This window comes from Procambarus clarkii, chromosome 86 (genome assembly GCF_040958095.1).
Source record: "Procambarus clarkii isolate CNS0578487 chromosome 86, FALCON_Pclarkii_2.0, whole genome shotgun sequence".
Lineage (NCBI taxonomy): Eukaryota > Metazoa > Arthropoda > Malacostraca > Decapoda > Cambaridae > Procambarus > Procambarus clarkii.
This window is the reverse complement of record NC_091235.1, coordinates 12107328-12121400: the sequence shown is the minus strand read 5'-3', so window position 1 is coordinate 12121400 and position 14073 is coordinate 12107328. Positions and strand designations below refer to the sequence as shown.

The following is a 14073-nucleotide window of genomic DNA, read 5'->3' as shown; positions in this document are numbered from 1 at the left end:
TAGAAGAAGGCATCTAATTTTTTTCAAATGCACACAAAACACACACACACACACACACACACACACACACACACACACACACACACACACACACACACACACACACACACACACACACACACATATATATATATATATATATATATATATATATATATATATATATATATATATATATATAATACATACTAGTTAACAAATACATACTATATTCCATGAAATAATTACATATGCCACAAACCTTACATACATGCGTGATACATATATATAAACACAATGGTCTAAGCTAAAAATATATCAGGGCTCAAGGACAAACGGCAGCCTTTCAAAGCACAACAAACATTTTCTGGTTCAGCTAAAGCAGAAAGAGAGAGAGAGAGAGAGAGAGAGAGAGAGAGAGAGAGAGAGAGAGAGAGAGAGAGAGAGAGAGAGAGAGAGAGAGAGAGAGAGAGAGAGAGAGAGAGAGAGAGATAGAGAGAGACAGGCAGGCGCTACAAGCAGCATTCACTCAATACTCTTGTCGCACCCAATCAGCAGCTATTCACCTACTAGCAGTCCCCCACACAACACTATGTAAACTCACCACCACACTACCACCACACTATATACAACCAGCGGCCACCAGTCATACACGCGTCAATACTCTCTCTCATCTCCAACAGATCAACCGTTCGAGGGAAATAATTCAGGAATTTACAAAACTAGAGTAGAAACTATAAGATATATAAAAATATATGTCGTTTTTTCCTAATGAAAAGTCAGAAATATTAAAGGGTTGAAAGAAAATGAAACATCTCATCGCCGCATGAAGAATGAAGAATTAAATACTGAATATAGATTTGCTTACAATGAGTGAAGGAAGTCCCCACAATGAAGCAAAAAGCTGAGGAAGCACTCATTCCAAATTTGATTGATGTTTGATGTTAATGCTATAGGTCCATAATTTTTTTCCAACTTCTGGGGTTCCTGCTATTGTGGTACGACTCGAAGGTGTTGAGAGGCTGAGCAAGGGTCGTCCTACCAGCCTGCTTGCTACCCCCCCCCCTCCTCTTGATATATGCAAATATAATTATAACTATGCAAGAAGTTTCAAATCCATGAATATCCTGATGTTTAGTTAGATATTAAGCGGAATATTTCACTTTGCATACTATGCAAAGACACAGTGCTCAGGGAGAAAGGCTCAGGCCAGGCGTCCTAGCAGAGTACTCAGGGAGAAGATAAAAAGATACAAGAATTCTATATCTAACTTGAGACAAAGTCTCTGCCCTGACGTTCATGGTCGTAAGTTCTTTCCCTGATGCACTGGGTCGTAAGTCATCCACCAGACGCTTGGGATCGTACTCCTCTCTTCCCAGGACTCGGGGTCGTAAGTCAAAACAAATTTACATAGCTACGCTGTGAGGTAAATTAATTAATTACGTCAGGAAGTAATTCCAGGGAACAGCCACACAGTACAGAGCACAACTGAGCCTCCCTCTCTCTCCCAACGCGAGGCGGATCAACTTCAGTGACATCTATCAACGACATTTTGTCCGGCACTATTACCTATTTCCCCGAGCGAGTACGTGTCCGTGTTCGTCCCTATTAGCTATATACATGTGAGTACATGTACTCAATGCTGTCGCTATTTCTCACACCAACGCTAACACCTTTTACCACCAGGAATAATATCCTCGGACGAGAAATGGCGTCAGACAGAAACAGTTCGGTGAAGCCTGATCAAGGCCCCCAGGTGAGGTGGGTTCCATCGTCGGCTCCCGTGACGGTGAAATATACAGAGCAAGAATAAGTGTTATGAGGAGTTGCTAAGCTTCGGCAAGTTGCAGCCCCGCTTTTGTGCCAGGTAAGTCCACTACGGGCTCACCATAGCCCGTGCTACTTGGCACTTTTTGTTCCCAGTTGCTGAATCTATAACAACATGCTAAGCTTGTCAAAACACCGCCTGGGTATAGGGTACGGATCTGAGTAGGCTGGAGAACAGATCACTTAAATATATACATATATTGTACCTTAATGGGGGTTTCTGGGAGTTTTTCTCACTAATATATTCCATTAATGAGAGCATTTCAGATACACACAACACATTCATGTATGCACGCAAGGCCGCACGCACACACACACACACTCACTGTGACACAGACAGCGTGCCTGGTGACAGGAGGGGTCGCCCCTGACACAGCTCCGCAATGACTCTCTGCAAAATAAATGAGACTTGGTCCAACATAACCTAATGGCGTGTTTGTCTTCATTTTTGAGAGAGGTGGCGATGACTCTTTTTTTCCCCCGAGTGGGGCCAAGACGAACGGTGGGGGGGGGTGATGTTAGGAGTGTGGGGGGATGATGTTAGTGATGTGGAGGGATGTTTGAGGCGAAGAGGAAGATGTTAGGTGTGTGGGGTAAGATGTTGGGTGTGTGTGGTAGTGTAACGGGGGGTGGGGGAAATATCTCTATCTTGTCCATTATTCCACCCCCCAGTTAACTAACGAGGCCGGGGGAAACAGCTCTCTCTAGTCCGTTATCCCGTCCCCAGTTAGCTAACTATTCTAGAGCACCCTCCAGAGTTCCTAAGGCAACCTCTCTCGTTCAACACCTTGTAACCTAGGTATTTGACTACCTAGGTGCTAAGACTACAAGGCGCCGTCACTTGATCAGTTACCCGAAACTCTAGAGAGAACTCTAGAATACAGAATCATGCCCCACAAACGTATAAGAGGAACCGAAAGGAAAGAAATGAATAGTGAAGTAATTAGTGAGGGTTTGGGGTGAGAGGGAGAGAGGTGGGAGGAGCGAGGAGGGTCATTAGTTGAAAGTGAGAGTTCAGAGAGGGGTGGAGGGAGAGGTGTAGATAGGTAGAAGGAGAAGAGTAGATAGTAGAAGTAGAAGAGTAGATAGTAGAAGACGAAATGCTGCCACCATCCATTCATGATCATTACATACAAGACAAGGAATGGAACTTGTCTGTATCACAAAATTCTCAAATGATGTTATCAAGAGATCATTATTAGTAGTTCCCATCTTTATCATGTACTCATTCTACACCATGAAACCAGTAACCACAGAGGCTTTCTCACCTCAACTCAAAGCTCTAGGGAACAAAGTTAAACACAATTTAAATAATAAATTCATAATTATATTTCCCATGAAGTATCATAATTTAACAATTCAATTAAAATGTTCCAGTTTAATATGCAAAGTGAGTCATCATCCAAGAATTCGAGAACCCTACAACTTGACTGCCCCTGATCATCACACAACATATGTAAACACGACCAAGTCACCTTAATGTTCACTCACCGAGGACTGAGTCTAAGTTGAATAGAGAGGGGGGGGGGGTCTGTAGTTGACAGAGACTCCCGCCCTGCCGGCCGACAGCCTCCCTGGTAGGGCTGTCTTCTCTCTGCTCTCCTGGCTCGTCTGCTGCTCTGTCTGTTCATGCCCTTTCTGGATAGCTCTCCGAGTTTATATTGGGGAACCTAGTAGCTAACTCCGCCCACAAATAGATAGCCTCCGGCACTACCAAGCCACTCCTTAAACGTCGGCTTGTTTGAAGGCTACCAGACTACAATTAAGAGCTTAGCGGAAGCAAGGTGAAATTCTCATGATCTGACCTCAGGTCACTTGAGGTCATTAACGCTTTGAGGTGTGAGATCTCAGGCAGACAACTGGCGCCTCTCAGATCCTTGTCTGTGACTCATGTACTCTATATATATTTTAAATAACCTAACCCAAACACTTTTACAGTGTTACATCTCCCCTTCTCCCCGAAATAAAGTTTTTGCAACACTGCTAAAGCAAGCTAGCTGTGTGCAACAACTTTATTAACGAAAAAAAAATACATCCTAGCTAAACAAATATACAACATCCTACTCTAAAAAATGAAATATATAGACAGACGTCCATTGTCTCTGGCTGGGCGACGTCACTGCTTGGTCTTGTAGATAATCCTGTACCACATTTCTTCAACACAACTGCCTCCGTCGCTTCTCCGTCGTTAACGCACAACAACACTTGGTCAACCCGAAAGCCGTTACTACTTGAACTGTGCACAGGACCGTGGAATTCGGTTGTCCCAGCTGATCTGTAATTGGCCCTACGTCAGTCACCATGAGAGACGTATATTGGGGTTCTTCACAGCTATAGGGACTACAAGTTTCGAGACCTTCATATAGTTGCCAACAGTAGAAATCCCATCCTACTCTTCTTCCTCCCTGTTGCTCCAGCACGCCTCCTTCAGAGAGCTACTTCTGACAGCCACATCAAGTCCGCATGACACAGGAAGAATCACTCAACAGAGCAACATGCTTGTAGGAGGGGCGGCCAGTCAAGGCAAACGATCCTGTCTTGCAATTACGCTCCATGCAATAATGCTGACACCAGCAAGGGACACTAGGTATCGTGTCTCAGCTTGGCTTATCTTCTTCTTTCTTCTCTCTTCTTTCTTCTCTCTTCTTTCTTCTCTCTTCTTTCTTCTTTCTTCTCTCTTCCTCCTCCCATGGGTCTTTGACAAGCGACCTGGGGTCCATTGGGGGTCTGTCCGTCCTGGGGTCCATCCTGGGTAGACCGATGTTGGTGGGACAGACTGGAGTCGTTGTTGCTCCTCTTCCATCATTACTGGGTCGTCTGGGGTCGTCTGCAGAACGACCTGGGGTCCACTGGGGGTCCGTCCGTCTTGGGGTCCACTGGGGTCCGTCCGTCTTGGGGTCCACTGGGTAGACCAATGTTGACCGACCGAGAGGGCTGCATCTTGGGGTCCCCTGGGGTGGTGGTGGTGGTGGTCCTGACATCCAGGTAGGGGCTGGTCGTCGTGGTGGTGAGGAACAGCCGTGAGTGTGGTATAAGGCAGCCGTCTCCCTCTTCTGTATGTGCGTCTCTCCTCTCTTCTGGCTCCCACCTGTGAAATGAACAGAAAGGCGACAATACGTGTTCCCAAGATGTTTGTGTGACCCTGTCGTTTGTATAGGGTTACACAGTCCTATCATACCGCTCTCCTCCTGGCAACAACTACACTTCAATTTTTAATAATTCAATTAACTCTGAATGATATTGACTTGGTGGAACATAAAACAGTAACAGAGTAAAGTTAGAGAAGAGAGAATAAGGTCATCACTACTTTTAACTTGTCACAAAAAAAAACACTAATAGACAAACACTAGCCTAACTTAACTATACCTTTCCTAATCTTAAGTACATAATTAACCATTACTCCCACCCTTAACCTACAGCCACCTACGTGACCCAGAGTGTTTCCCTAGCTTCTCCGCCGGTAAACAACTCCCAAACTGTTGTCACCCCTGTGACCAGACTATCTAACGTCGAGCGTCCCCAACGTGAAGTCTACTGACACACTAGTCCACACTAGCATGCTGTACAATACCAGTACACCTCGGGTTATTGCGTTCAAATGGAGTAAAACAGTCGATCGCAATAATCTGAGCAGAACCACACTTAAACTACTTAAGAACTACACCTGCCACTCCCCACTGACCTGGAGACCAGCGGTGGCTGGGTGTCCCCGTGGGACATGCGAGGTCACCTGTCACACTCAGCTGACCTGCACTACCAACACCGCTAAGTTCCCAAATCGCCAAATCTTATTACTAACATAAATCACTACACACGCAAGTTCTGGTGAACATTCCCTGAACACCACAAAACTCACAAAATCACTAAACACAACACCAGAGAATCACTATCTCCTAACCTGAAAAAAGTTCGCTAACTCGCGAATATTAAACACCTGTCAAGATCTCCCTGATAGCGCCTGAGCGGCAAAAAGACACGTGGGACTGAACAATGTTAAAAGAACACCAATACCTTAAACATTGTTCAACACCGCTGCCAACATTGTAACGGGGGGTGGGGGAAATATCTCTATCTTGTCCATTATTCCACCCCCCAGTTAACTAACGAGGCCGGGGGAAACAGCTCTCTCTAGTCCGTTATCCCGTCCCCAGTTAGCTAACTATTCTAGAGCACCCTCCAGAGTTCCTAAGGCAACCTCTCTCGTTCAACACCTTGTAACCTAGGTATTTGACTACCTAGGTGCTAAGACTACAAGGCGCCGTCACTTGATCAGTTACCCGAAACTCTAGAGAGAACTCTAGAATACAGAATCATGCCCCACAAACGTATAAGAGGAACCGAAAGGAAAGAAATGAATAGTGAAGTAATTAGTGAGGGTTTGGGGTGAGAGGGAGAGAGGTGGGAGGAGCGAGGAGGGTCATTAGTTGAAAGTGAGAGTTCAGAGAGGGGTGGAGGGAGAGGTGTAGATAGGTAGAAGGAGAAGAGTAGATAGTAGAAGTAGAAGAGTAGATAGTAGAAGACGAAATGCTGCCACCATCCATTCATGATCATTACATACAAGACAAGGAATGGAACTTGTCTGTATCACAAAATTCTCAAATGATGTTATCAAGAGATCATTATTAGTAGTTCCCATCTTTATCATGTACTCATTCTACACCATGAAACCAGTAACCACAGAGGCTTTCTCACCTCAACTCAAAGCTCTAGGGAACAAAGTTAAACACAATTTAAATAATAAATTCATAATTATATTTCCCATGAAGTATCATAATTTAACAATTCAATTAAAATGTTCCAGTTTAATATGCAAAGTGAGTCATCATCCAAGAATTCGAGAACCCTACAACTTGACTGCCCCTGATCATCACACAACATATGTAAACACGACCAAGTCACCTTAATGTTCACTCACCGAGGACTGAGTCTAAGTTGAATAGAGAGGGGGGGGGGGTCTGTAGTTGACAGAGACTCCCGCCCTGCCGGCCGACAGCCTCCCTGGTAGGGCTGTCTTCTCTCTGCTCTCCTGGCTCGTCTGCTGCTCTGTCTGTTCATGCCCTTTCTGGATAGCTCTCCGAGTTTATATTGGGGAACCTAGTAGCTAACTCCGCCCACAAATAGATAGCCTCCGGCACTACCAAGCCACTCCTTAAACGTCGGCTTGTTTGAAGGCTACCAGACTACAATTAAGAGCTTAGCGGAAGCAAGGTGAAATTCTCATGATCTGACCTCAGGTCACTTGAGGTCATTAACGCTTTGAGGTGTGAGATCTCAGGCAGACAACTGGCGCCTCTCAGATCCTTGTCTGTGACTCATGTACTCTATATATATTTTAAATAACCTAACCCAAACACTTTTACAGTGTTACAGTAGGATGTTGGGTATGTGGGGTAGGATGTTGGGTGTGTGTGGTAGGATGTTGGGTATGTGGGGTAGGATGTTGGGTAAGTGGGGTAGGATGTTGGGTATGTGGGGTAGGATGTTGGATGTGTGGGGTAGGATGTTGGATGTGTGGGGTAGGATGTTGGGTATGTGGGATAGGATGAAGGGTGTGGGGTAGGATGTTGGGTGTGTGGGGGTAGGATGTTGGACGAGTGTGGTAGGATGTTGCATGTGAGGGGGGAGAACGTTGAGTATGTGAAAGACAATGTTGTGTGAATGAGGAAGGATGTTAAGGTGGAAAGGTACTATGGGAGGGCTGCTGTGGACACGTGGGTGGATGTGCCGACGGATGTAAACAAACACAATGGAAAAGGGAATAAATAGAGAATAATAAGGTGAGAAGGAGACGGATGGGAGTGACAAGGAAGCATCCTGATAATCCTACTTCAGAATATTTCGTCTTTATTGATTATGCTGGGGTTATTTTACATGTTGTCGTCGTGTACACAAATACACATTATGAGACGTAATATATGTACACAGAGAGGTGTTGTGTGTACACACTTCTCTCAGTGTATGTACAGATTGATTTTGGTTGTTGCCGCCGGAGGCGGCTAGTTTATTGTGCACCCCATACTCATCCTGTGAGCGGTAGCGCAAAAATCACAGAGTTTACTGTAGTCCTGGACTATGGAAAGGACTAAAGTATTCCTGTTGTACTTGTGGTCGTTCTCGAACCCATTCTTGATATAATAATTCACTGGAAACTTTGTAACTAACTTATCAAATCAGCAATTTGCTTAGCTGCGGGTTACTTTGCGGTGATTTCAGGGCTCAACGTCTCTGCGGCCCGGTCCGCGACCAGGCCTCCTGGTTGCTAGACGGGGCTGCTCTCAGTCTGACGTATGAAACACATCGAATGAATTTTGGTGTTCAGTTCCTGAGCCCATTATGTGCTTCTGTAAGCTTTTCCACCACCGCCCACGGGATGGGTATGGTGTCCACTACCACCCACAGGATGGGTCCGAGGTCCACTACCGCCCACAGGATGGGTATGAGGTCCACTACCGCCCACAGGATGGGTATGAGGTCCAGTACCACCCACAGGATGGGTATGAGGTCCACTACCGCCCACAGGATGGGTCTGAGGTCCACTACCGCCCACAGGATGGGTATGAGGTCCACTACCACCCACAGGATGGGTATGAGGTCCAGTACCACCCACAGGATGGGTATGAGGTCCACTACCGCCCACAGGATTGGTCTGAGGTCCACTACCGCCCACGGGATGGGTCTGAGGTCCACTACCGCCCACAGGATGGGTCTGAGGTCCACTACCGCCCACAGGATGGGTCTGAGGTCCACTACCGCCCACAGGATGGGTATGAGGTCCACTACCACCCACAGGATGGGTCTGAGGTCCACTACCGCCCACAGGATGGGTATGAGGTCCACTACCACCCACAGGATGGGTCTGAGGTCCACTACCGCCCACAGGATGGGTATGGAGTTCATAATAATTGAACTAAAAACCTGCTGGTTGACCAGTAACTACTGTGGTGTCCTTAATAACCGTCTAGAGCTTGATAGATCTTAAGCACAAAATCCAACACCAACTCCAAGGAAATAATTAATTTGAGAAAGGAGAGAAGAGAGGCAGGGAAGAGATGTTATAGTCTCATCAGAGCCACGAAGTTCCATTTCTCATGTGGAAGGCTTTACCCAGGTCTTTCTCCTCACACCTAGGGATAGCGATCCCAGATCTATGTGTGAATGAGGCAGCCTACAGTGTGTGATGTATGTTCCTCTGGGCTCCACCCTCATCATCACAGGCTGCACGTACACACACACACACACACGTACACACACACACACACGTACACACACACACACACACACACACACACACACACACACACACACACACACACACACACACACACACACATGGGGCTTCACGGTTGATGAGTGGACAGCGCTCGTGGGTCGTAGTCGTGAGGTTCCGGGTTCGATCCCCGGTGGAAGCGGAGACAAATGGACAAAGTTTCTTTCACCCCTGATGCCCCTGCTCACCTTGCAGTAAATAGGTACCTGGGAGTTAAACAGTTGCTACAGGCTGCTTCCTGGGGATGTGTGTGTGCTCACCTAGTTGTACTACCTCCATGCTTCCTAAACCTGTTAAACACTTAATTACCCCACCCCCCACATGGTACAATTTCACCATGGTACAATCGCACAATAGCACAATCCCAACCATGGCACAATCCCCACCATGGTACAATCCCACCATGGTACAATCATACCGTGGTACAATCCCACCATGGTACAATCCCACCATGGCACAATCCCACCATGGTACAATCCCACCATGGTACAATCCCACCATGGTACAATCCCACCATGGCACAATCCCACCATGGTACAATCCCACCATGGTACAATCCCACCATGGTACAATCCCACTATGGTACAATCCTACCATGGTACAATCCCACCATGGTACAATCCCATTATGGCACAATCCCACTATGGTACAATCCCACCATGGTACAATCCCACCATGGTACAATTCCACTATGGTACAATCCTACCATGGCACAATCCCACCATGGTACAATCCCACCATGGTACAATCCCACCGTGGTACAATCCCACCATGGTACAATCCCACCATGGTACAATCCCACCATGGTACAATCCTACCATGGTACAATCCCACCATGGTACAATCCTACCATGGTACAATCCCCCCATGGTACAATCCCACCATGGTACAATCCCACCATGGTACAATCCTACCATGGTACAATCCCCCCATGGTACAGTCCCACCATGGTACGCTCGAGGCATCCCACTCTTGTTAAGCCATTCTCCATTCCATTTCCAGTTGAATAACAGAACCATTCTATGGTGAGCTGCCGCCTCAGGGGAGAGGCAGGTCTAAGGCGAGGCAGGTCAGGAAGAGAGGCAGGTCTAGGGCGAGGCAGGCCAGGAAGAGAGGCAGGTCTAGGGGGAGGCAGGCCAGGAAGAGAGGCAGGTCTAGGGCGAGGCAGGTCAGGAAGAGAGGCAGGTCTAGGGTGAGGCAGGTCAGGAAGAGAGGCAGGCCAGGGGCGAAGAGGCAGGACCATGGAAGTAACACGAGACTAAACAAAGCGCTGGAATATAAGGACGAAGTAGAGGAATGATGGCCAACCGCATGCACCATCGGGGGATCGAACACGGACCCGGAGCTTGTGCATAGGTAGTTCAGTTAAAGAATATCAGCACGTCTAGAGACTGACAGACGGAAATGACTTAAGACTTCATTATAATTACTCAATAGAAAATGAAGAGAAATGTCGTCAATACGCTTTAAGAGATACGACCATCACTATTGTAAAGAAATTGTGCGGAAGGGTACCTGCTAGGCCTTAAACAGTCTCCGTGGTGTAGTGGTAAGACACTCGCCTGGCGTTCCGCGAGCCATATGTCATGGGTTCGTATCCTGGCCGGGGAGGATTTACTGGGCGCAATTCCTTAACCTGTAGCCTCTGTTTAACGCAACAGTAAAATGTGTACTTGGATGAAAAAACGATTCTTCGCGGCAGGGGATCGTATTCCAAGGACTTGCCCGAAACGCTATGCGTACTAGTGGCTGTACAAGAATGTAACAACTCTTGTATATATCTCAAAAAAAAAAAAAAAAAAAAAAAAAAATAATGAAACTCCATTAGGCCTAGCGCAAAGCCTTCTCCAAATGTAGCTGTGACAATTACCAACACAATCACAATGACAACAAAAGACCCTGACAAATAAATGATACTTTTTTTCGACTGAAAAAGTCGTACACAAATGTCTGCGTTCTCATACCTCGTATGAAACGTGAATCGCCTCTTACGGTCAACAACCCACAACGCGTTCAATACAGGAGCCCTGCAAGCTGCTCTCAGAGTTGCAGCCCGCCCCCCCCCCCAGGCCCTTGTTGCAATACCCGCGTCTCCCTCTATTATGTATGCATAGTGACGACCTAATATAAATCTAATTTGGTCCGGTAAACAAGGCGATGAAATACAGCCTTGGTGGGGGGGGGGGCAGTCAGCCAAGCTGTCCAATGGAGAAATTAGGCAAATATCTGGTTAGGAATTGCTATCTGTTCTCTGGTTATATTATATTCCTTCTGTTAATATATAGAGCGAGAAATATTATATATTATTTATTTAAATATTCTGTGTCTATAGCATTATACGAACGATTTTAGACTTTCACTTTTTCACTAAACTTGAAAAATGTGTATTTTATAAATGTTTAAAGGAGCTGTTTTTTTGTTATGCATCGTGGGTTTTGTAGGCAATCTGCCAGAGGAACTGCCCTTTGTCCCATGTGTTGACCGAGCCAAACTGCTGGCAGCTCTACCTGACCTGGTAACCCAATTTGCGATCAAGCTTCCTGAGGAGGGAGGGGGGTAGGGTGGGGTGGGGGGGGGGGATCTGATCAACCAAGTTGTTGTTTTCACTAGCCTCCTCCCCCCCACCCCCTCACCCTTCCTACCTCCCTCACGCCCGTAAGCTGGAATATCCACTGCAGTCCGCCTGGTCAATGGCCTCTGAGAAAGCGCAGTCTAATTACGTTGTTTCTTGAAAAAGTCTTGCGTTTTGAAAGATAACCTTGGGAGCTCGCTAGGTTATCTTTACGTATAAGTGGACACCCAACTTATATGGTGCTTCTAATGTATAGAATAATACACAATGGCGGGTCTGAAACCGGCAACGCAGTCCTTCCACATATGAAACATAAGCGACGACGTTTCGGTCCATCCCGAATTCTTACCAAGTCGTGGCAAGGCTCCAGAGCACGAGTCTAGAAACCGACAGAAACGTCATCAGTATCACTTCAGTTCATGTATGGTAGAGTGGCGACGTTTCGGTCCGACCTGGACCATTAACAAGCCCTGACAGGGTTCCAGGATGAGGGTCCACGACGGGCCGAAACGTAGTCACCATTATTTCACACCTGTGTGGGCTATAAATGTAGACATGATGCACCAAAGGTTACCTGAAACGTGTTGTTTTGGTCAGAGACCTTCGTTATCTTGTAGTCTTCGTAATGCATCACCTTTAGCGAGAAGAATATCTTGGGATGCTGCCTGTGCTCCAACACCTATTTATCATTCCGTCAGAATTCTGACGCAATGCTGTAATAGCATCACCTTTAGCTGCTATTTCACAGCTTTAAAGCCGTTTCTGGCTTTCCACCCACTAGTTAATGGGTGGGAAACGACCAGTGGCTCTTATATGAGGGAGTGGGAGAGGAAGAGAGAGAGAGGAAGGAGGGTGAGAGAGAGAGAGAGAGAGAGAGAGAGAGAGAGAGAGAGAGAGAGAGAGAGAGAGAGAGAGAGAGAGAGAGAGAGAGAGAGAGAGAGAGACAGAGAGAGACAGAGAGACACAGAGAGAGAGAGAGAGACAGAGAGAGACAGAGAGACACAGAGAGAGAGAGAGAGAGAGAGAGAGAGAGAGAGAGAGAGAGAGAGAGAGAGAGAGAGAGAGAGAGAGAGAGAGAGAGAGAGACAGAGAGAGACAGAGAGACACAGAGAGAGAGAGAGAGACAGAGAGAGACAGAGAGACACAGAGAGAGAGAGAGAGAGAGAGAGAGAGAGAGAGAGAGAGAGAGAGAGAGAGAGAGAGAGAGAGAGAGAGAGAGAGAGAGAGAGAGAGATAACCATAACATTAGCCTCTCCCCCCCCCCCCCACCCAGCTGTTCTCTCGTTCCTCCAGACCATAACAGCAGCTCCAGACCTCCACAACAGCCCCAGCACACGCTAAAAGAAGAAGCTGGGGAAGCCACCTCCTCCCACACCTTTAGAAAGGCCAGAATCGACAACGAACATGAACGTCAGAGCAATTCAAGTGAAACGCCCCAGTTAAAACAAGGCTCTATTAGACCGGTCATAAAGAGCTAGATCTCACCCCCCCCCCCTCCCCCGTCCCCTCTTCCCCCTAAGACCTATGATAGATAAGTGCTGATAGGTTAATGCACGTTCCCACCCTGAACAACTTCCTCAGACACTTTCTACAGTAAGTAAGTCGGCCCATTAACCAGATCTGCTTTTTCTTCTGAATAAGTAACTTAAGTATAAAGTTTGGAGAGGCAGACGCTGAATTATTAATGATACAGATCACAAGGTCAAGACTGGAGAAGATTATAGTCAAAATAGTGTATCTATGTAGCAGCCCTGTGCCACACTGGGCTGTGTTTTATCGGTAGGCACAGTAGCATATCTATGTAGCAGCCCTGTGCCACACTGGGCTGTGTTTTATCGGTAGGCACAGAAGCAGAACTATTCTGACCAGTGGAGCGACGATAATTACTGTCTCAACAGGTGGAAATTAACGAGTGCTTTCCGTCAAGGCCTCGAACTCAAGGAATTACTCCCCGTCAAGGCCTCGAACTCAAGGAATTACTCCCCGTCAATCCCTCCAACTCAAGGAATTGCTTCTGTCAATCCCTCCAACTCAAGGAATTGCTTCCCGTCAATCTCTCCAACTCAAGGAATTGCTTCTGTCAATCCCTCCAACTCAAGGAATTACTCCCCGTCAATCCCTCCAACTCAAGGAATTGCTTCCCGTCAATCTCTCCAACTCAAGGAATTGCTTCCCGTCAATCCCTCCAACTCAAGGAATTGCTTCCTGTCAATCCCTGCAACTCAAGGAATTGCTTCCTGTCAATCCCTCCAACTCAAGGAATTACTCCCCGTCAATCCCTCCAACTCAAGGAATTGCTTCCCGTCAATCTCTCCAACTCAAGGAATTGCTTCTGTCAATCCCTCCAACTCAAGGAATTGCTTCCTGTCAATCCCTCCAACTCAAGGAATTGCTTCCTGTCAATCCCTCCAACTCAAGGAATTGCTTC

General features: G+C 46.7%; 1 protein-coding gene across 2 annotated transcripts in view; it reads right to left on the bottom strand.

Moving 5' to 3' along the window:
* The window catches only part of LOC123769483 (nephrin), a 362317-nt gene that overhangs the window by 129132 nt on the left and 219112 nt on the right, over positions 1-14073 (bottom strand). The gene's annotated exons all lie outside the window — the stretch shown is intronic.